Source organism: Pteronotus mesoamericanus, unplaced genomic scaffold (genome assembly GCF_021234165.1).
Source record: "Pteronotus mesoamericanus isolate MK-2021 breed Mesoamerican mustached bat unplaced genomic scaffold, CSHL_Meso_final contig_68, whole genome shotgun sequence".
NCBI classification, from domain to species: Eukaryota; Metazoa; Chordata; class Mammalia; order Chiroptera; family Mormoopidae; genus Pteronotus; species Pteronotus mesoamericanus.
The window spans coordinates 7627119-7651726 of NW_026555234.1; the positions used below are offsets into that span (position 1 = coordinate 7627119).

General features: G+C 44.0%; 1 protein-coding gene across 1 annotated transcript in view; it reads left to right on the forward strand.

The window, feature by feature from the left end:
• Positions 1 to 24608, forward strand: part of C1QTNF7 (C1q and TNF related 7) — a 61924-nt gene that overhangs the window by 8162 nt on the left and 29154 nt on the right. The window lies entirely within an intron of this gene.

Genomic DNA, 24608 nt, shown 5'->3' on the forward strand with positions numbered 1-24608 from the left:
CTTATACTGAGCACAAAAATAAACTCAAAACGGACTAAAGACTTCAATGTTAGGCTCAAAACCATAAAAATCCTAGAAGAAAACATAGGCTATAAAATCTCAGACATTTCTTGTAGCAATATTTTTTCTGATGTAACACCTTGGGCAAGGGAAGCCAAAAAAAAATAAACAGATTGAACTATATCAAACTAAAATGTTTTTGCACAGCAAAGGAAACCATCAACAAAATGAAAAGACAATCCACTGAATGGGAGAATATATTCACCAATGATGCATCTGATAAGGGGTTAATATCCAAAATTTATAAAGAACTTATAAAACTCAACGCCAAAAAACAAACAAATAATCCAATTTAAAAATGGCATAGGACCTGAATAGACATTTCTTCAAAGAGGACATACAGATAGACAATGGACATATGAAAGATGCTCAGTGTCACTAATCATCAGAGAAATGCAAATTAGAACCACAACGAGATATCACCTCACAGCTGTCAGAATGGCTATCATCAATAAATCAACAAACAAGTGTTGGCAAATGATGTAGAGAAAAAGGAACCCTCATGCACTGTTGGTAGGAATGCAGACTGGTGCAGCTACTGTGGAACACAATATGGAGTTAACCTCAAAAAAATTAAAAATGAAACTGCCTTATGATGCAAAAATTCCACTTCTGAGAATATATTCAAAGAACCCCAAAACACTAATTCAAAAGAATATATGCATCCCTGTGTTCACTGAAGCATTACTTGCAATAATCAAGATATAACAGCAGCCCAAAGGCCCATCACTAGCTGAGTGGATAAAACAACTATGGGACATTTACACAATGGAATACTACTTGGCCATAAAAATGAAGGAAATATTACCTTTTGTGATAGCATGGATGGACCTGGAGAATATTACCCTAAGTGAAATAAGCCAGCCAGAAAAAGACAAGTACCTTGCAATTTCACTTACATGTGGAATCTAATAAAATTAACTAACAAAATAGAAGGAGACTCATAGATACAGAGAACAGACTGGCAGCCATCAGAGGGGAGGGGGTTGGGGGCTGGGTGAAAAGGGTAAAGGGATTAAGCAAAGGAAAAAAAACCTCATAGACACAGACAATAGTATGTAGGGGGAGGTAGACGAGGATAAAGGGGAATTGAAGGAGACTTGACTTGAGGTGGTGAATACACAATAAACAGATGATGTATTATGGAATTGTACACCTGAAACCTATGTAATTTTTATTAACCAATGTCACCCCAATAAATTCAATAAAATTAGTATAGTTTGGACATAGTTATGATCATCTCCTCCCAAGCACAGAATGGCCCAGCACACAAAATGCTTTCAGGTATTGGCTTCTGAAGCATCCTTGGGAAAGGCTGGCTTGTTTTCTTCACCTCTTACTTGCTCTATGAGATGCCTTAACCTACCGGGTCCACCTTCTTTGGAAGGACAGAGATGTATAGTGGTTAAAGGTAGGCCAAGAGAGCCAAGGTTATTTCAAAATGGAAAAGACTTGAACATTTGTACAGGTTGAGAGCAACTAGCCATTAATCAGTCAGGTAATCTAGGAGAGAAAAAAGGTTAGTCAAAACAACCACCCAGGGGGAGTGCTTGGTCTTGAACAGGCGTGGGTTCTGACTCACACCTGTGCTCACTGAAACAGGCAGGAAGCAGGTGAGGATGGGTGGAAGTGTGAGTGAATTAGGGATGCTAGGAAAATTGAGGGGATCATGATAATGCTCCCATTTTCCCCTAGGAAGTTGGAAGCGGGGTGATTGTTTAAGATAAGGACAGTGAGCTGATGAAGTGTGTGCTGCAAGTACCCAGCCCAGTTCTTGTCATAGAATAAGCACTGGGAAAAAATTACATTCACTTCTTTCTCCCTTGACAGGCTGAAGTTTATAGCAAGTGTTTATCTCCAAGAGATCTCATATAAAATTAGCCACCAGGACACCATCCATACATTTTGTGTAAATAAAACATATGAGCCTTCCCAAAACCTTTATTTTAAACCCTGAATTATAATGACCTCTCTAAACTCATCCTAGTTTTGAAAATAACTTGGCCCGGGTACAGACTGTCAGAGAAGCCCTCTGACCACACATAGCTTCTTCTGTGACCCTAGGGCCTGGAGAATATTCTGGAACCTTGCCAGCAAAGAGGTGTGTGCAGGAAGAACACTGAACTCTTGGAGTTTTTTATTTCCATGTTGTAAAAATGGTTCCAGACATGACAAATGTTAGGAAGATAATCTAAAACATGGATCGTTTGTGGCTGCCTTTGAAGATTTTAATAACCATCAGCTTTCCTGGGCTAAATCAGGATCTTAGCTCCCAAATGTTTCAGATTTAGACTGTCTTCCTTTGTTTATTTGAAATCACATGGGTCAGTGTGGGGACTTTTTATGCTCCAGCTTGAGGGCAGCTGGCAGACAGAACACAGCAGGTAGTGGCTTGTGGGGGGAGCTCAAGCCTCTCCTTGTCCTTGACCACAAGCATGGAGGGACTGGGCCCAGGCTCAGCCAGTGCCTTGGGGTTCCCGAGAGGAGAGTTCTCATTCAAGAACAAGGGTTTGGGACTTGGGATTTAGCAAACACTGACATACATGAAATGACCTGTCCAGAAAGTATCCAGCCATGCACTATGAAAAATAAAGACATTTATTGACCAAGATACAAGAAACATTGTACATAGGACAATGATTCCTCAGTCCCCTTCAAAGGAAGCACCTTGGAACCTCACACAGTTCTCCCAGCATCTCTTTCACTGTTCAAAACAGTCTGCAAAATCCTTTGTCAGAATCACCATTAGCTGCCCTGTTGTATTTTCCTGAATCTCACTGAGAGTCTGAAATCTCTTCCCTTTCAAAGGCAATTTTAGTCTTGGGAAAAACCAGAAGTCGCAGGGTGCCAAATATGGGTTGCAGGAGGACTGGTGAGTCACCTGGGTGATTTAATGTTTCACCAAAAGCCTCTGCACAATACATGATGCATGAGTGAGCACACTGTCATGATGAAGCTGCCAATCACCAGTTACCTATAGGTGTGGCCTTCTGAATCATCTGAAGAATTTCCATGGAGGAATGTTCACGCCTAATGCAAAATTTGATGCAGATTAGTTGCTCTACATGCTCAGTCATTTTGAATGTGATGGCCACACAGTACACATGCTTACTCATCAGCATCTACCGCCCCCACTGACTAGTACAGTGAAGTCATTATTCTTCACGCATGCGCATTCTAGTCTACTCTCCTTGTCTGCCAGGTTATACTGATGTCACACAAACTATTCTCATTATATTAACAGTGGTTGGACTTTTTCTGGCAGATCTCATATATATATTTTTTCTCTTTCTCTTACACACACACACATATATATTTCTTGTAAGTAAGTAAGCGCTGGTGTCTTTGGCTGGTCTGTTAGGAATTCTGGTCATAGAGACACAGGCTCTTGGGACACAGCTGTGACCCAAACAGACAAACTCCCTTTTGCCAGGCCCCCCCAGTCCAGCTGAGAGGTAGAGAAACAAAGACAACACAAAGGTGAGATGATGAAGATCATAAAGAAGGAAGCAGGGTAAGAGAGGGGCAGGTTGTGCTTTAGACAGGAGGGTCAGAGAAGGCTGGGGCCATGGAAAGTCAACATCTGAGCAGGCATTTGTAGGTAAGGAGGGAGGAGCCACGCCAGCATCTGGGAGAAGAGCGTTCCGGGCTGAGGAGTCACAAGCAGGAGCGCAGTCAAGACGAGAGGTGCCTGGCTGGGGGCAGGAACAGGGCATGCCCGGGGGCAGGCCGGGATGCACGCGTGCAGCAGAGACATGATGTCATAAGGGAGTGAGTATCACGCATCTCAGGCCTTGCAAGGGCTTGGAGCTTTACCCCAAAGGATGTGGGAGGTTATGGCAGGGTTTTGGGCAAGAGAGTGACCAACAGGTTCTGACTTTAATTCTGAAAGACCACTCCGACTGCTGTTTGGAAAAATGGACTGTCAGGAGGCAAAGCTAGGTGAATTATGTCGTCCTTGCTTAGCTCTCAGTGGGCTTGCCAGGTCTATTACTGTTTCAACAACAATAGCAGGCTCATGTGATTAAAAAAAAAAACTCACATGCTAGAATAAAAGGGACATACATAAAAAGTTTGACAACAATCCACCTTGCAGCTAATATTTTACATTCCACTGCTCAGCTTGAGGACAGACAAACCCCATCACAGAACAGTAATAAAATGTAATCAGTTGGCCTAACACCATTTCTATTTGTGGCATTTTATTTCACCAGCCAGAAAGCTCAAATACCAGACGGTTGTGTTCAAAACCAGACCTGGAAAGCAAAGAAAAACGCTGTCTGTTCGTCCTTGTTTCCCCTGGCCGTTGCAGGGGTATCCCCAGAGAGTGCCAAGGACCCCCACTCCAGTGGGCTCAGGGGAGAGCCGGGGCTTCCCTCAGAACAAGAGAGCGAAAGAACTTTCAGGAAGGAGGACGAAGACACAGAGGCCTTTGGGGATGAGTGGAGCCCCAGGGCGGGAGTTCTGGAGTCAGGAAGGGGCAGAGACAGGTCAGGAAAGAGGCCAGAGGGGTGAGAGTGCACAGGGCGAGCGATGACTTGGAGCTTGAAGCACATTGACTGAAATGAAGAGGGTGATGGGGCTCCCCTGAGGGTCTCAAGGCGGAGGGTGGTGGCGAGGCTGCAAGTGGGAGGGAGGAGCCAAGTGGGGTCTCGGAGAACCACAACAGGTCCTTCAAGGCTGGGGGGGTAGGTGAGGAGCCCTGCCTGCAGCACCCAGGAAGCTCTGGGCTGACTGCCTTGCTCCCCATGAAGATTTTCATGAACTGTCTTGAGACCCAGGTGCACTGATAATCCTGGAGGATAGAATATGGGAAGAATGAGGAAGCAGGAAATGAGGTCGGGGCGGGCAGCGGGGGCAGGTTGTGGAGAACTGTGTTAAAGACTTCAGCCTCCCTCCAACAGACCAGGGTTCTTAGTCTTTGGGATGCGACAGAGTCCTAGGGGAACCATGAAGATTATGGTCTATTTCCACTGCCACATAACCCTACATATCCATTGTATCTACAATTCAGAGAGTGAGTTGTCAGCTGTATGTGTTTGGGTTCGACCAGAGAAACAGACCACTAGGAGACAATCCGCATTAAGAGGTTTATTGTAAGGAACTGGATTGTGCAAGCAACTGCAAAGATTATCTAGCGAGTCTGAAGTCTCATAGGGGAGACATTCGGGAAGGGCGGACAGGAGCTCTTCGGCATGGGCCAGCGCCGACATACACAGGAAGGCCTTCTGCTTTATTACAGAAGCATCAGCTCTGCTAAGACCTTTTAACTGATTAAATCATGCCCCTCTCAGATGATCTAGAAAAGCCACCCTTATTTAAAGTCAACTTGGTATAGACTGTAATCAAATCTAAAAAAATACTTCCTAGGCAAAACCTACATGAATGCTTGGTGGAAAAACTAGGGACTGAATCCTCACCAAGCTGATACACGTATAAAACTCACCATGATGTCAGCATATTCCCTGGCATCTAGAGGTCCCTGGCTGGTGGCTCCTTTTGTGAGTAAAGAGGAGTCCTTGCAGCTTTATAAAGAAAGGAGTAATGTGGTCCACCTTGCATTTCAGAAAGATCAGATCGTGCTTAAATGGTACAAATTTGTAGAGAATTCCAGCTAATGGTACTAAAAATAAAATGCGACTTCTTCAGTGCAAATGCATGTGAATTGCAGTTGATCTCAGTGGGAAATAAAGCAAGTTGGACAGAACCCCAAAGAAAAGTCATTCCAAACTTCCCTGATGTTTCAAGAAAGAAAACAAATGTCCAGTGTGCAAGGATTTTTAAGGACTAGTTCAACATTCCCAATAACTGATATCCCATCATCCACTGAATTCACGATTAATGAGTAGACAAATGTTTACGGGCACCTAATTGGTATCTAGCATTCTAATAAAAATAGAAAAAAAATAATTAACCACAGTTCATTTGGGGAGACCATCAGTTTCCATTCTTTCAACTGAAAGTGACAGAACACACAACTCAAGATGTTTCAAAGCAAAAAAAGGGGTGGTCTGTGGGGAGAGGATTCATTCGTGCATATCACTTAAGTCTGGGATAGATCTGGCTTCAGGTTCTATTGGATCCAGGTATCCTGTATCTTATCTTCCTGCATCTCTTGCTTCTGCTCTTCTCTGAGCTGGCTTCACCCTTAGTCAGGTATCCCCTTGCATTGGCAGCCAGGGCCACCAGCAGCTTCAAGCTTACCGCCTCGGGCAGCAACCTCAGCCGAAAATCCCCAGGGTTAAGTGTCTCATTTAAGTCCTTAGCACTTCCCATGGATGAGTCATTGTGACCAGGGCAAAGCAGTAACCGCGAGGTGCTAGAACATGGCTGGGGAGACCCCCCTTCCCCCTCCCCCGCTGAACCACAGGCTCGAAGGGGGTAAAGCAAAGATCCCCAAGGGAAAATCAAGAGGCTCTTCCAGAGGCAGGAACAGCTGCTGTGTAGACAACAACAGGCAGGGCCCTGTGCAGAATCATCCCAGCCTGAGGTCCAGAAACCAGAGCAGGTCAGAACAAAGCTGAGACCTCTGCGCTGCCCTGACCCCAAAGGTCAGTTTCCACATCTCTGAAGTGGTGCTCAGAGCTTCATAGGTCTCACAGCTCCAAGAAGGAGCTACAAGTAGTGTTCAGTGAAAAAACTCCACGGCGGAGAATAGTTTGGTGTAGATCTCATTCTGTGGAAAAGTTGATCTTAGTACGTGTTTATACACGTTTGTGCAGAGTAAAAAGGCATGGAAGGCTGTGCACACAGGACGATGAGTAGGTATCTTTAAGGGTTAGGATTCGAAGGAAGAGATTTGCAGAGAGGGGCTCATTTGACTTCATACACTTCTCTATCGTTTTCATTTTTTTACAACAAATATATCTCTTTTATAATGTTCAAAAAATACAAAAAGCGTGTTGATCCAAATTGAAGTGGAATCTACTTATCACATTTCAGGGAAGACAGAGGAGATGGTGGGGAGGCTCACAGGTCATGAACCATAGGACCCGGCTCTGGCACTTTCTTACCCACGGTACCCAGAAGTGCCTTAAGAAATCTGCACCCAGGTATATATTAGACTCAAGCTTACCATCTATCACTGGTCCCCGCTCCTGTATTTGACATTGAAGCCTCTTGATCAGATTCAGGCCTTGCCCCCCTGATCTTGACCTCACAGACACTACACCTGCAGCATTTCTGTTCTACAACAACCTTTGCTCGTGCCCAGGTCTCCTCCAAGGGGGACCTTCTACTCAGACTTTGGGGCTGACCTCAGGCATCCTTTGCTGCAAAAGGCCTTTTTCGACCATCCACCCTAAGACAGCAGCCCACTTGCAGCCCCTGGGAGCGCCCCCAGAGGCACCGTACATAGAGGTTGATTCTGAGCTTAGGGTCACACTGCCCGAAACGCCCAGTCCAGCTCTGAGCCCTGTGACCTGGGCCACTTCCTTCGATCACATAGCTCGAAGCCTGTTTCCCTCTCTTTATAATGGGGATAATCCTAGAAATATGAGGTCTGTCTAGAAAGTATTTTTCATATACTATTAAAAATAGAGACATTTATTGAAGAAGATACAAAATACAAGAAACATGGTACCTAGGACAATGACGACTCAGCGCCCTTCAAAATAAGCACCTTGGGACTTCACACAGTTCTCCTAGCATCTCTTCCACTGTTTAAAACACTCTGCAAGATCCTTTGGTGGAATCACCATCAGCTGCCCCATCATATTTTCCTGAATCTCATCAACAGTCTGAAATCTCTTCCCTTCCAAAGGCGATTTTAGTTTGGGGAAAAGCCAGAAGTCTCAGGCCGCCAAATCTGGGCTGTAGTGGGGCTGAGTCACCTGGGTGATTTGATGTTTTGCCAAAAAACTGCATAAGACATGATGTATGAGCGGGCACACTGTCGTGATGAAGCTGCCAGTTACCAGTTGCTCATAGCCGTGGCCTTCGGCATCATCTGAACAGTTTCTGTGTAGGAATGTTCAAGCTTAATGCAAAATTTGATACAGATTTGTTGCTCTACTCACTCAGTGATTTTGAATGTGATGGCCACACAGTACACATGCTCACTAAACAACATCTACAGCCCCCACTGACTAGTACATGAAGTCATCGCTGTTCATATATACACATTCCAGTCCACTCTCCTTGTCTGCCAGGTTACATAAATATCACGCAAACTGTTCTCATTATATTAACAATGTTTGGGCTCAGACCTCTTATATAGAGAGTTGTTGCACAGATTAAGAGATGGCCCGTTTAAAAACTTAGCCCAGAGCTTGAGCTCATAGTTAAGCACTCAAATGTGATCTCAGAATAGGCGTGACACTTGATTACACTTGTTACCTTAATCTATCACCTCCTTATAGATATCTTGCATAACTACAGTAGCTATATGTCACTTCAGGACTCACAAGGTGCTTACACATAACATGTACTGAGTGTCTGTTGGGACTGTTACCAAACAATGGACCTATTGTGGGGGGATCCCCAGACACTATTACTGGAAAAACACCCCCTTTCCCTAGGGTCCCTCTGTTCCAGGTTCCTTTGCCCACCACCCCTGAAATCATGGCTCTCAATGGCAGAGCCTGATAAAAAAGAAAGGAAGTATTTATTCAAAAGTTATGCAGGTTTTGATTAATGGCTAAATGCCACCCTTAAATCTCAAAGTTCCTTTAACACACCCACCATTTAAAACACCCACTAACACACACACAGTCCTGCCTTCCCCGCTTTGCCCAGAGGCCAGTTAGGGGTGCCGTCCTTCAGAAGGAAGAGAACTGAAGTCCAGAACTCGGCTAGGCAGGTCTCGCGCAGTTCCCAGCACCATCCGCTACATTGCCACGATGTCCAGTTCTTAATTCAGAACCACGTGGCTCCTTCTCAAGGCCCACCAGCAGGCATCTTTTCTCCCCTTTCCTTCTCGCATGGTCTTCTCACTGTTCCCTCCTAGCTTGGAGCAAACCATCGCTGATCTCTCACGCATGCACACTGTTAACAGGGGTGGGGGCACCCCGCCTGCATGGCTGCTACGTCTTGCTTTCCTGCTTCCTAAACTACGTGGCCAAAAGCCTCTAGCATGGCTGCTGCGCCTGGTTCCCAACCCGGGGGCGGGGGGGTATCCTCGCCAGCAACCCCATCTCCAACTCATCCAGCAGGCCCTGCAACCAGGGGAGCCACTAGCCCAGTTACGTCCTGGGTTAAACTTTGCAAACTTTCCTGGTTAGCCTTGTTGATACCCAAAATAACCATCTTTGCATCTGAGGAATGAAGCTATCCAGCTGTTACTGATATGCAAATGAACTCTCAATAGCCCTGCTCCTCGTCAGATAGGAAGCTGGCCTGTTATTGATATGCAAAGTAACTCAATGGCTCTGCTCCTGCCTCTCATCCCTCTTGGCTGCCTGCCTGGTGAGGGTGGGGGATGAGAATATCCTATATTTTTCTTGGACACCCCAAATTCTGGACCCCATTACAAATCCCCTTGGGGGGCCTAGCTGTACCCTATTACAAATCCCCCCTTTCAGATACCTGACTTTATAATCTTATAAAGGACAGTGGGTGAAGGTATCATTATCTCCTTGTAGCTGTTTCTTGCTGGACAGGGCTGCAGCCCTACCTACTCTTCAGTGTGCAGGTTCCTAAAGGAGTAGAGGAGTGACAAAGGCGGCCTTCCCATGATGGGGACGGACCTTGCCAAGTCCAGGTCAGTCAGCTGTTACCGAGGAGTGGCAAGCTCGATGTCCAAAGGCTGGCATTACTGGAGAGTTGGCATCCTTGCCGTATTCTGGAGGTGAGAGATTTGGCAAGAGGGATATAAGGCGCAATTAAACCATAATCACTAAATGACAAAGGCAGGGACCAATTCTTCAATGTCCCACATTAGGAAAAAGGACGGCTTATCTGGAGGAAGGTATGCAAGGCGTGCCACACCTGCCCAAAGCCTGTTTGCCCACTGTACTCAGCTAGGGCTGAGGGGAGTGCTTTAGGAGGACCAGGCGCTGGTCCAGCGGCTTTCCCACATACTAGCTCACCTGCTCTTCCCAATACCCCCGCAAGACCGAAAAGTCAACTGCTTTTATCACATTTTTACAGACAAGAAAATGAGCTCCAGAAGTTTACACAGTTCTTTCCGGGGCCACTGCCATTCAGGAACGGCAAGGCAGGGAGCTGAGCCTGGATTGTCAGGCTCTGGGAAAGAAGTGTTCCCGGTGCTGCTGGGTGTGCTGGATTTTGGGGAAACCAGACTAGAGCTGAGACATCTTCCATCGTCTCTGGGTCGAACAGTAATTCAAAAGCACAAGGATTTATTCTTAGAAAATGTTTAGGATCGTACACACTTTTTTTTAATTATAGAGAAAAGAAATAACCCAATTTAAAAAAGAGACAGAGAGAGAACATGTTTGGGCTGTAAATTGCAAGAAGACCTGAAGGCAGCAGCTCTGTGGCTCTCTGAGAGGTAGAGGACCGAGGAACCTGTCAGAAATGAGCCGAGCTTGTGCAGAGGTGGTAAATGATGCAGTCAGCAGCACTGCGTTCGGGGCAAAAGAGGTATGGAAGGAAGCAGAGAGAAGCAGAAACGGATTAAGTTCTGTTGTTTTGTTTCCTGGTGAACACAGGAAATCTGAAACCCTCTGCAACCAGGGGCCTGTACTTAGCAGATTCTGCAAAATTTCCCCTCCACTGTTCAAGGAAGCCATTGCAGCCAGTCAGTTGCTGGGACAGGTGAGGAATGCACACCCTCCAGCCAGCCCTCCGGATCGCCTCCACGTCCGGGCTTCCTCATGCCCCGTACAGCGAGAATTGGCTCTTCTTGCCCTGGACTAGTCAAAAAGGCTAAGTAAGGCAGGAGTAACACGCAAATCCTAACTCTCAGTGGCTTAAACCAGCAAAAGTTTATGCATTGTCTTTATTATTATTATTATTATTAGTATTATTATTATTGCTACATATTGTTGTTGCTGCAATATTGTTATTGCAGCATGTTCAGTGTGGGACAATGGAGTAATCACTCAGCAACCTGGCCAACTTCACCAGCTTCCTCGGCCATCACCGTTACGTGCGGTTCCCTTGTTCCTCATGGAAAGGGAAGAAACTATGTCGGTAACTCAGGTCACTTCCACTTGCGTTTTGCTGCCCAGGCTATTCATGGGGCCGTGCTAGCACTGAGGGATAAGGAAGGTGGGGCAAGTCTCAGAAGAGAATAGACCCAGAAATACTGATGGACACCATGCTGTGTACCTCCCATAGGAAGAGTCGGAATTTCCCCATAAAAATCTATTTCCACATTGCAGACAGCTGGGAGGGGAGGAGTGGGCAGGGAAAGATAAGGGGGAGTGGCAAATAAATGGGGAACTAGGAAGATACGCCATGTTTGTTTTCTAGGAACAGCCTCTGGTTGGGAAAGACTGTCTGGTAGGAAAAGGGACGAATAGGGCTGAGGAGGGGCACCCCATAACTTTATGGGCTTGAGCCACACTGACCCCCTGGAGACCAAAGCCTGAGGGAAACATTTCATGGTTGAATAAGAGGGTGGACACCAAAACCTACTGTAATTTGGAGCCCAATTAAGCATGCCTCTGCGCCCTCCGCACTGTTGTTGGTCAAACAGCTGGATGCACCTGTTCACACTGGAGTAACACCACCACCAAAGTCACCAGGCTGTGAGGGCCCCAGCGTGCATTATTGCAAGAGTCAGAAAGAGGCAGACAAAACAAATGCCTACAGTAGATTAAAGCAATGTAGATCGTAAATGAGCTAATCTTGAGAACAGGTGATTAGTCTCTTCAGTCTTAAATAATCAACAGCATGATTTTTTAGATAAGTTCAAAGAAGAAACATGGGCTCAAAAAAGAAATAAAGAAGAAAACTCTTTGAAAAGTAAACTGGCAGAGTTCAGGAAATAAACAGGGGATTAAAAAATAAAGCAATTTTAGAGATGAAAGTCAACTCAGAAGCAACAGAAAAAAGATAAATACTGTTGAAAGCACATGTCAAGCTTAAGAAATCACACGAAATGAAATAGAGAGGAACAATGAGATAAAAGTGATTACAGACAAGACAACACAAACTGAAGAAAAGGAGGCTGACATACACAAATTGGTATCCCGAACAGAGGAACAAAAAGGAACAGGAAAAAAACTCAAGAAAATTCAAAAATGTTTTTTGAAGTCAAGGAAGCGAAGTACCTCTATATTTAAAGGACACACGCATCCCAGGAAAAGTAAGAAAAACTACAATATCAGTGACATACTATGAAGATACTGAAATTCAAGAGAAATATCCAGTCCATTTTTGTGCAGAGATTGCAAATCACAAGATGCCTCTTTCTTATTACAACACTCAGCACTAGGAAACAACAGAATAACATCAACCAAGTGCCAAGGGAGGGAAGGGTGACCCACACGTTCTCCTCTCGGCCAAAACTGTACCGCAACTATGAAAGAAACAGGGAAATGTTCTCAAACATGCTCAAAGTCAAGAGCTATAGAAACAAGGCCCTTCTTGAAAAATATTTTATGTAAAATCCAGCATAACAAGACATAAATCAAAATTAAACACCCAGCAACAGTGAAGTCACCAGAAAGGACAACAGTAGACATTGGATCAATTTACACATAGAACTGAGACTAAGCAATAGTGGGAGTGAGTTGATAGAACAGAATATAAATGTTATCATTTCAAGAGGTCCAAAAATAATAATGTGACTGGCAAACACTGGGAGGCTGGGGGAGAAGAGGAAAAGAACTGCATGAAATCCTCTTTCATGACAGAAAATAAATGCATATTGTATCAAGCAAAAATATACAGAGTTTTAAAAAGTGAAATACTGCCAAACTCTTAATTTTTTTTTTCATAATTGCCTTTTAACCTTAAAAACATGTCTTAGGAACTAATATCTCTTGTTATGAACAAATATTTATTCAATGTCAACAATCCCTTCAGTTTTGATTCTTGTTTCTTTTAATTCTGGTAAATTCAAGTAGACTTATGTTTAATAATTCTTATAAAAACAGTATGCATAGTCTGAATCTATTTTTGTAAAATTTTATCTACCCCAGCTTCTGGCTAAATATGTGCCTAGAGAGAAGTCTGAGATAATGTTCATCAATGTTGATGAACAAAGTAGTTTCTGAAAGACAGATGCTTTGTTTTGTTTCGTTTTGCTTTTTTCTTTGCTCTTTTCTGATATTCTTTGAAATTTTTATAATAAGCTGACACATTTTCACAAGTATCACCACAATCGCAACCAAGTAAGAACTCTTCTGCCGGTATCACTTACCCAGCCACTCCCTGAGCTTCAGGAGCCCCCCAAACCCTGTACAAGCCAAACCGTGCTCCACTCTGCTCAGGGAGACTGGGCCCTGCCAGCATAGCTGTTCCTTACTGTAGTCAGCAACAGCTTAGCTCTTTCTCCTTTCAGACGCTGAGCATCAGTCTTACCCTGCCTCATCCTCCTACGCAAGCAATGTGGTATTCGTTTCCTGTGGCTGCCATAACAAATTATCACAGACTTGATGCTTCAAACAACAACAATTTCTTCTCTCACAATTCCGGAGGCCAGGCGTCCAAAATCAAGGTTTTGGCTTGATGGGGTTCCTCCTGGAGGCTCGGAGGCAGGCTCCATTCTACGACTCTCTCCTCCTCCCTGGTGGCTGCCAGCAGCCCTTAGTTTGTAGATGCATCCCTCCAATCGCTGCCTCCATCTTCACGTTGCCTTCTCCCCTTCTCCTCTGAAGACACACTGGATTTCAGGACCACTCTAATCCAGGACAATCTCATCTGAAGAGCCTTAATTTAATTATATTTGCAAAATCCCTTTTCCACACTTAGAGATTTTGGGTGGACATGTCTTTTGGGAGTCGCTGTTCCACTCCCTATAAATGCTTCCATGGTTCACAGAAGTAGCGAGCAACCCTGTAAATGAGGATTTCACACAACACATGGGGCCCTTGCTAAAGAGCACAGGTTTTGGAACCAGGTATATCTGAGCTCCAGTTCTTTTTGTCCATTGACTTAGCTGTAGGAGTTTGGGCAAAAGATTTCACTCTTCTGAGTCTTGACTTTTATCAGGAAAATAATCTCTCATGTGCAAATCACTGTGAAGATTAAATGAGGATTAGAGATAATGTTTATCAAGTGCTTCATAAAGTGCCTAGAATATAGTAGGTGTTTACTATGTTCATGTCACAAGTTATACTTTCACGGGGCTGTGCCAGGGAGACCCATGGAAGAAGGGATGGCTCAGACTCAAAGGTTTCTGAATGCATCAGCGACCAGGATCATTTAAACAGTGTATTCTCTGACCCTAGATATGCACTGAGGACTTTAAAGTGGCAGAGTCAGAGCAGGCCTGCCGGGGGCAGGGGTGTCATTTCATCTGTCATGGGAACCAAGACAATGAGAACCAAGCAACCTGGGAGAGAAAAATAGCCCAATCATCTTTGCAGCAAAGCCCTTGACAGGCCTCACCTCTCAGGTAAAGGACGCCTACAGAGCTCTAGGGAAATCTCTCTTATATTATGTGACGTTTAGCAGCACAGCACCATGACATCAAGATCATGAGCCCTAATCCACAACGCACAAGCTCCCCAAGTTGGGTTGGGTAATCATTTCTATTTAAATAGACACAGATTTTCAGAATTTTTATGATTTCCCTAATAGGCTGTGGAATTACTAATGGAGTCAGTTCCCACTTTTCCTTGGTGATTAACTTATCAGTTAGAAATGCTTTGGCTGCAGTCAACAGAATGCCTCAGTAACAGCAACTTGAACTACTAGGGTTTTTTATTTCCTCACATAGCAAAATGTCAGAGGGTCACTGGTGTTGGCCCAGCTGCTCACTAAAGCCATCAGAGACTCAGGATGCCTCTCTCTTTCCACTATTTCATCTTTAACACGTTATCTTTCATCCTCACACTTGCCATCAAATGATAGCAAGGTGGTTCTGTGCTTTGAGACATCACCTCTGTGTTTGTCAATTGTCTGTGTCCTTTCACTGGGAAAGCAAGAGCCTTTCCTGAATTCACGACACTATATTTTCTTATACCCGACTGGCTAGAATTACGGCACATGCCTCCCAAGACCACCTGCAAAGGAGGCTGGGAAGTGGGCATACACCGCCACCTGACAAAAGTGGAATTCTGGTAGCAAAGGTAAAGGGCAAATGGGTGCCAATTTAACAATGGTATCTGCAGTATAAAGAAACCCCAAAAAAGCTCAGGAAATTAAAATTCAGAAAACTATATTCCTTCCCCCTAGCCAATATCTATTCTCTGAGGAGGGTTTATCATCCGGATGATTTTGGTTTAGGATAAAATTTGAGAAGAGTGATTTTTTTTTTTTCTTAATGAAAACCACAGCTTCCCATCGAACTTCAAATTACATTTAAGCTCCTCCCCATGGCTTCTGAGACCCAGCAGGATTATGGCGCCGTCCAGCCTGCTGGGGCCCACATCTAACACCCTCCCGCTCCCTCCCCACCGAATCATCTCCTTTGTGCTGCTTCAGGAACAGCCCGGATTGTCCCTGGTGCAGTGTCCTTACAGTGGCCGCTCCTCTGCAGGGACCTCTGTCCCTCCACATGCACGCCACCTTTCAGAAACCTCCTCTGATCTCCTCCCCAAGGCTGGCCTTCCCCCACCAAACGGCTTTCCAGCCTTCCTGACGCTTCTGTTCATTTGAAGCGATCGCTGTGTTTGTTCCCTCGGTTGGTGTCTGCCCGCCAGTCTACAGCACCACTCCCTGAGGGCAGGACTGCCTGGGTCGTACTCGCTCTCTACTGGCCCAGCTCCCGGATCCGTGCTTTGCACGTCAGGGGTACTCAGTAGGTCTCTGTGAAATGGCTGAGCTGTGGACCAGAGTGAGGAAACCAGATGTCAAACGTCCAAGCAGAACCAGTGACAGGGGTGCAAGGTCAGGGTGAAAGCAGAAACACACAGAGGGCCCCCGACCATGCTCTGTATTCACGAGAGAGTGAAGATGAACCACTTGTGCCCGCTGCCCTCCAAGGAGCACACAGCCCCCCTGGGAACGTGGGCCTGCACCAACAGGGCAGGGTTTCTGAGAGGAGGAGGGAGAGGAAAAGAGGGCGTGGGCAGACTATGACAGCTGCCAGCTCGGAACTTCAGGATTGGAGAGTGGTCCACTAAGATTTCACTGGAGGGATGTGTATTGCAATGTTATTGGCAAAAGCAAACTTAAAAACAGCCCAACCATCCAACAACAGGGAATTAGTTAAGATAATTTCAATAGATCTATATAATGCAATTTAAAAATTACATTCCAGAATTGCATTATGTGTGTGTGTGTGTATACGCATATATATATATGGTAATGACAAGTACAATGGAATAGTACAATTTCAAAAAGAAGAGAGAGGATATGCATCTTTCCAGACGTAGATCCCAAAATGATAACAGGGTTATTTCTGGGTGGCCTGGTTGCAGCTGGATTTTATTTTCTTCCTTTTGTCATCCATATAGTTTAATTTTTCTATGAATAACATGCATTAATAGTGTCATCTTTTTTCTGACTTGGAACAACTGAATTATGATGCATGTTTTAAACTCCATCTAAACAGTATGATCAAAACACAAGATATCAGACGGTCTTTCCTTGGCACAAAAAACCAGGCCACTTTAGGGCGGCTCAGTGACTCATCTGATATCCTTAGAGAGTAAAAGTTAGACCAGTTGCCTGAATCTAAAGGCCTTGCTTATACCCTTGCAGCACAGTTAGTCCTCATACACATCATCAGCCTCCAGCCCAAGCAGGTGGAAGACATCTAGCAAGCAGTTAATCCGGTGGATATCAAACACACACTTTTGTTGTTGTGGAACCATGGGTTTGAACAAAATTTAAATCAGAGGCAAGAATCAAGTAAGAACGACACTAAAGTCAACGTGGTATCCTGTATTTCGTCCTGGAAAAGGCAAAGAGTGTTAGTGGAAAAGCTGGTGCACCTGGAGTTATATACTAAAAAAATGATGATGGATAGATAGATAGATGATAGGTAGATGATAGATAGATATAGATAGATGATAGATAGATAGATAGATATAGATGAAAGATAGATAGATAGATAGATAGATAGATAGATAGATAGATAGATAGATAGATAGATAGATAGAGCCTTCTCTTATAGAATGATAATAGTGAGGAGAGGGCTGGCCTGTTGAGGTGGAGACCTGCTTGCTCAGTCACCAACACCTCCCTCCATCTCAGCCCCAAAGAGAGCCCTACGTTCCCCTGGGGATACTGTTGAGCTGATCCAACCTGCTTACCTTATAGATGAGGAAATGAAAGCCCAGCAATTGAAGTAACTTGCCCAATAGCACTCAGCTGGACACTGGCAGAGTGGACAAGAAGCCCCAGTGTTATTGCCTGAACGCATTCCCCTCAAGTTCATGTGAAGCTCTGCCCTGCAATGTGATGATGTTTGGAGATAGGGCCTCGAGAAACTAATTAGGTGTAGATGAGTCGCGAGGGCAGTGGGTTTAGTGTATAAGAGGAGGAAGAGACACCAGAACTGTGTCCCTCCAGCATGTGACAACATAACAAGAAGGAAGCCAGGAGGAGCGCTCTCACCAGGGGCCCACGTCTGCCACCTTGATCTTAGACTCTCCAGCCTCCGGATCTGTGAGAAATAACCATGTGTTGTTTACACCGCCTAGTCTAGGGTGTTTTGTCATCGCAGCCCGAGCTAAGGTTCCCTGTCTCCCGCGGGCTAGCACTCTTTCCCGTCCAGCAGCAGAGGCCCAAGGACACATGGAATTTACAGACTGATTTTCAATTCCACTTCTGCTCATAAACATTTTTAACTCAAGGGTACCACGTTCCAGAATTGTTTGAGTTTTGCAAAAAAATAAATTTGTTTCAAACACTTATATTCCAGAAAAGCTGCAACTGAAGCCCTGTTCACATAGACAGAATGAACTGCTATTTTTCTAAATTCGGTTGGGCATCGCTGGGTGGCTGGGGCAGTGGCCCTCGGCCCCACGCCTGCTGCCAGGCTATCGGGGAAGCCTGTTAAAAGTCCAGGTTCCTGGGAAAACCTAGGAGATTCTAAGTCATCAAAACTTGAGCATAAATCCCCAATTATGGTGGTTTTCTCCAAGAAGTCAAACCAGACAACGAGGGATAGATGTGGAAGGAAGACTTATGTAGTAATATACTTTTTATTGCATGAAGTTTTCAAACATAAAAATTCCCCACGCACAACTATAGGCGGGAGCTACAGTTATAGTGACACACTGTTGGATCTGTTACAAGTAGAGCCTTACGGAAGATCAGCTGAGGGTCTCGGGGAGCCTGGTGCTCTAGAGCTCTGTTTGAGATCCTGAGCAGGGGGGTTTCACGGCCCCGGGTCTGAAGCCGCCTCTCTGCCCAACATATAGTGTTCACTTTTCTGAGCATCTCTCGTCTGTAAAACTCACACGATTGGACCTGCCTAACAGACCTATGAGGATGAGTGAGGACAAGAAATGTACGAAGCACTTAGCACAGAGCTTGGTACATAGCAAACCTTCAATAAATAATAAATATTCCTTCGGGGTTTTTGCCTCCATAAGCCCCTGGGCTGGATTGGAGGCTCCTGATGAGATCAACCGAATTATTTAGGAAAGCAAAGCTCTTCTTTGTTTTATGAAACCAAATCGGTCGACCTAAAGCAAAAAAGTATATGTGCCAAAAAGGTCTCCACGTGCCCTGCTAAGTGCTAAGGGCCAAGATTCCTCAGCCCGGCTTTTCTGCCATCAGCACCAACCTAGGAAATTAGGGCTCCTCAGGCGTTTTCACTGAAGCTGTAAATGTGTGTGTTCATAATTATCTTGGACCCCTTCCACACTACTTTGAAGCTCTGGCTTATTACTTTATGTTTTTCGAGCTCTATTTTCCTTAGAGATATAAACAACAATCACATATTACAAAATACTTGGAAAATAGAGAGGAAAACATTCACAATTCCACCATCCTATCACAATGGATGGCAGTATTTGGGTATATTTTCTGCTGGGTTGTTTAACATGTGAGTTTTAATCATTATAAGCATTATATTTACACAATTTTGTCCCCTAACTTTCCTCTTATAAATACATTGGAAATATTTTTCCCTATTACGGTAAAGTCATTATAACCACTGAGTGACTGTTCTACAATATATTTAATAACTCCCCTATTGTCTAACTCTTCAGTGTATTCCAATTATTTTGCTGTTTTTAATAATGCTGCAATGGACTTCTTTGTATGCGGATATTTTTATTAAATTAAAAATGTTTCCTTTAGGCTAAATTCACACAAATGGCAAGTCTTCTGGTTTTGAAATGTAAAATTACATTAGAGAACAGTATTGCCGTAACTAAAACTTAAAAAAATCACAATGATTTCATGTGAACGTGCTTTCTCCCTGGTTTTCAGAATTATCAGGGGGATAACTGTTAGCAAAGCAGAAACAAGGGAGTTTGTGATTGACTAGAGACAAACAATTGGAAGAAGTTCAAAGGACACCATCTATTTGACTGCTACAGCTTCAACATCAATTTTGAATTATAACCTAGAGACAAAACAGAGTTGTGAGCAGCATCAGCGCCTCTCATCCAACGTGCACCTCTTTTCCTACGTGTGGACAGGAAGGAAAAGAAACTGCCATTGGCCCTCATGGAAATTAACTCTCTGTGGAAATGCTTATGTATCCAACTAAAATAATCCTTTAATATCACTCAATGACTATCTGGTAAGTTTCTACCTGCACATAATGGCAACAGTTCACTCATCTTCCATGATTCCAGGGAGACAGTAATTCATCATGGCAAGACCTCATTTCTATTAATTACAATTTTCATTTCTTGACCACTTACCACAATCCAATTTCCTAAGATATATCCTAAACATATGCAAACTTTCATCCTTTTTTATAGAAGACACACTGAGGCACTGAGAAACTGTCATTTTCTCAAGATCAACAGTTAGCAGGTGGGAGAGTTGGACTGCAAACCCAGAAATAATTGTGTTAAGCAACCCCAGAGACACCCCCCAACCCTGTTCTCATTGTTGCCTGGGGCTCAGGCAGGGTCCCCTGGTTTCACTTCTGTTCCTTTCCTATCGCTGCTGTAACAAACCGCCGCCAACGTGGTGGCTTACCACAACCCAGTTCGCATCCTACAGTTCTGGAGGTCAGAATCCTCAAACGGGTGCACAGGCCTGGGCCCCCTTAGGAGAAGCTGCTTCCTTGCCTATTCCGTCTTGCAGAGGCTGCCCGCATTTCTCGTCTCCTGCCTGTTTCTCCACATTCAAAGCCATCAGATAGCACCTTCTCTCTCTGACTCTGTTTCCCTCTGTTTCCGCCCTGCCATCACTTTCTCTCTATAATTCTGCCCTCCTGCCTGTCCCTTAGCAGATCAGTGTGCCCCTGGAGAACCCAGGAGAACCCAGGAGAGTCTCCCTACCTCACGATCTTAACCTTAATCACATCTGCAAAGCCTCTTTGCTGTATAAAGTAACATTCACTGAGGCTGAGGGTTAGGAAGTAGGCCTTATTCAGTTTACCATGCCTGGGAAGTAAATAAAGCTAAAAGACTACTTGGAAAGAAACAATGTGCCTGCATAGCTTCTTTCCTGGAGAGAATACAGAAGGAGAAAGCTGTCAATTTAGGTCCCAACAATCCCCACAGAGCCAGCAATAGGAATGGAGATAAGATTTTTTTTAATGTGTCATCCCCCCTCCCCCCAGTTTTGAACACCTATTATGTGCCTCATACTTCACCCACCTGAACACATTTCATCATCACAATGCACGTGGCAGGGGGCGCACTTGCCCACAGAACAGAGGTGAGGGAACAGAGGCTCAGATCCATTACCTAACGCTCCTGTGATCACTCGGCAATGCTGATGGGCACCAGGCGGTGATGAGGACCCATGTGGCTCTGACACCGAAACCCGGGTGTCCCCCTACCTGGACAACTGACACCAAAATTGGTCAAAATGAACTGCGCCAACACTGGGAATTTACAGTGAAAGGAAGCAGCCCTCTGCATACAACCCCTCAGTCACCACCACTTCCACAGCATTTTATCACTGATTTCCTAGTTATTTATTTGTCTGCGTGTCTCGTATCTGTCTCTTCCTGAAGATGAGGGCATGTCTCTTGCTGACTGTTATCCCCCCAACTCTGAGAACAGGCCCAAAACGTAGTAGATACCAAATCAGTGTTTGTGTAATAAACAAAGAACACGCCTTTAACCCGGAGATAACCCATGTGAGCAAACTCCACCACTTACAACATGGATGGAACACTGGAAATGAACAAACACCCCAGAAGACTTCTCTACAGCCAAAATAAACAACTCTTAAGTCCAAGTGAAGGCACTGTCTCTTTGGAAAGCCCCTAGGCCCAGTTCCCTCTTTTCTGACCAATTTGTTAACTTCCTTATCATTCAACTTCCTACTAAGAGGGATACACTTCAGCTATAGTTGAAATTACAAAGATTACCTAAAACACGTGATGCGAGGGAGCGAGGTAAATGTCCATCAGAATCATAGAACTCAAGGAAAGTATTGGTAAAGGAGCGGTTGCTGTAGGCAGAGACAAGGAGTCAGAGAGATGGATTGATCACATTTCTGACACCGACAAGTTACAAAGCCCTGTCATTCCTGTGATCGTCACTCAGCCCCCTGCGAAATGGGTCAACTTCAGTCTTAGGTCCCATCCTGTGAAACATGCATGACTAAGCAAAACAGCATAGACTCCAAGAGATGATATGCTTTCAGGCAGGCAGGACCCTGTCGTTATGGTCACGCACACTTAATTTTTAAATTTTGACCGCACGTAAGTGGAATGGCCACCGCTCTATGATTCACACTTGCACCTCAAATGGACCTCCCCCGTGGCAATCTGCGCATCTTATCTGTTTGTCTCTCTCCCCTGGAGGGTGAACAGCTTCCCCATGGCAGACAAGGGGCTTAATCACCTTTCAATCTCTAACCTTCATGATCAGCACCCGCATGTTGGATGAATGAGTCTTTTTTTATAGAAATAGGGCATGATTAGTAAAATTTCAGAATATCAAGAAAGATAGCAACAAGTATTTTTATGATCATAAACAAAACATTTTATTATATTTCTCTATGTGTGGTTTATTTGTTTGTTTCTTGTGTTTGTTTTTGTTTTTGTTTTTTTTGCTGTAGTGTTTTTTCTTTCTTTGTATTTTTCTCCTCACAAAATCCTATGCATGTGTTTGTGTGTTAAGATGTTCTCACTAAACATTGTAACATAAGCTTTACCCCATGTCATAGTTCTGAAGCTGATTGAAGATGAAGAGTGTTCCAACATGACTCTTGGGGGTGCAAATTTTATGCCCTTATGTACATCATTAACCTCTACTCTACTCTGGTGTAATCCAGAGAGAATTCCACCTGCGTCTCAGCTATTATTAATCGGGCTTCACTTCCCTGAATCTACTAGAAAAACCCTTTGTTTTTCCGGCTTTACCTTTTAGAGTCTGCAGCCTAAATGGAGATGCCTCCATCTCTTCTAAGCAGCAACGGTCATCTAAATCCACTCCTAAACCCCGCAGCAGGAGTCTTTTGGCAAAACATGATGTCAGACATTCTGGTTCTAGTGCCGTTCTACTGGGGTTTTTTTGATTAAAATAAATGTTTTCATGAACTCACAAAATATGTTAGTCATAACCATCATAGAGTTCCAGTTGATGATTAAAAAACAAACTAAGTTCAGGAAGAAAAATCAAGATGCCTTCCATACTCCAAATTTGTTCCCCATCAACAGAGAACAGGGGCCAATGCCTTGAAACCAAACATTTTTATGAAACCAAACATCATAAAACATAAGTGAGCAGGCCCTACATCACTCAGGCCATGAAGATTAATAGACACGCTGAAAGCATTTGCTTCACACTTGCTCAACTGAACAAATACATCTTTTCACAGAACAAATCCAAAATCTTGGCCATTCCCAGATGTCTAAGATCCAAGTCTCTTTGCTTTCAAACTCCTTAATGAGAAGATGGAGTTGAAGAAAATTTGGACCTCTAACCAAATGTTTAAATCTGGCACCAGGAGGAGAAGAAGCAACTGACAGTATACATTGAAGAACAAACAGAGAAAATTAAGGAGAAATACACTGAGATTAATAACCACAAATCATCTTTTATATTATCAATATTTTCTTTTTTTGAGGAAAAGATTATTTTCATTTCTTTTTTTTTTCATTTACACAGGATATTATCCAATGGGTGGGTAGAGTGAGGTTTTTTTTCTTTTCTTTTTCTGTAGCATTTATTGACTTTTTAAGACCAAAAGAAATATGCTTATTGCCCCTTGCAGAAAATTGAAAAACAAAAGAAATGGAAGTAGAAAATACAAATGATCCATATAGCACTTCATATGGTGTCACAGACACATTAATATTTTGGTATTGAGGCTTCTCATCTTTTTGATACATATATTATTTTTTAAGCAAGAATGAATGTTCCAACACTAGAGACACTGTTTGTTAGCCTACTTTTTTCCTTAATATATCATAAACATTTGCCTTTGTCATTAAATGTTCTTACAGAATATAAATTTTAATGGCTTCAAAAATAGTCCTTTTGTTGATGTGCCATTAACTTAACCAGTCTAGAACTATAGAACAAATCATTTATAATGGCAAAAAGCTAGGTTTTGCTGTGATCATTACCATTGTACATAGAGCTTTGCCTTCATTTTTTTTTTTATTTTCTTCAAATTAAATCCTAAGAGTGGAAATGTTGAGACAAAGGGTTGCACAGTTTTCAAACTCTTCATTTATATCTGTCAATATCAATTTTGTACTCCAAAGACTGTGTCGCTTTATATTTGCACAAATAACCTGTGAACCTGCTGCCCCCCACCTGGTTTGAATTCTGTGCGTCTTTACCCAACTACTAAGCCATTAAAAAGTGACTTAATTTTGCTGCCATTCGTTTATTCATTGAACAAGGGCTTGCGCAGCAGGTTCTGTGTGCCGGGCCTTGTCCTCAGGCTGGAAGCGCTGCAGTGAACGCAGGCTCTGGCACCAGGCAGACCAAGTCAGAACCCCAGCTCCGCCTCGGTCCCTCTGCGACCTTGGGCACGCTTCTCACCTGACCTCCATTTTCTCAGTACAAAACACCCACCCAAGAGGTGATTCTGAAAGTCAGCCACGTTGACATGTGCACAGGAGTGGGGTCCAGGGAGGGCCCAGGGCCCCTCTGTAAGTGTTGGTGCCTGAGCTCCACTTCCCTACAAGCCTGGGCAACTGCTCCATCAAGGCACCAGCTCTTTCCACGACATTCAGTAAGGTCTCAACGGAGAAGACTCAGCCTCCACCCTGACGTGTGCTGGTGTCACAGACGACTCCTCTTCCAGCTGAGAGAAGAGAGATTAGTCATGAGAAGCTGATTTCTGCAGCTTGTTAGAGCTCACATTGACATGACATTTATTCTAAGATTGTGTGGCCACAATGCAGCACATCTGGTCTTATGACTTTGAAGTCCTCCTTCAAATGTCACAGGCTTTAGTGGAAGGAGAATTAGGCT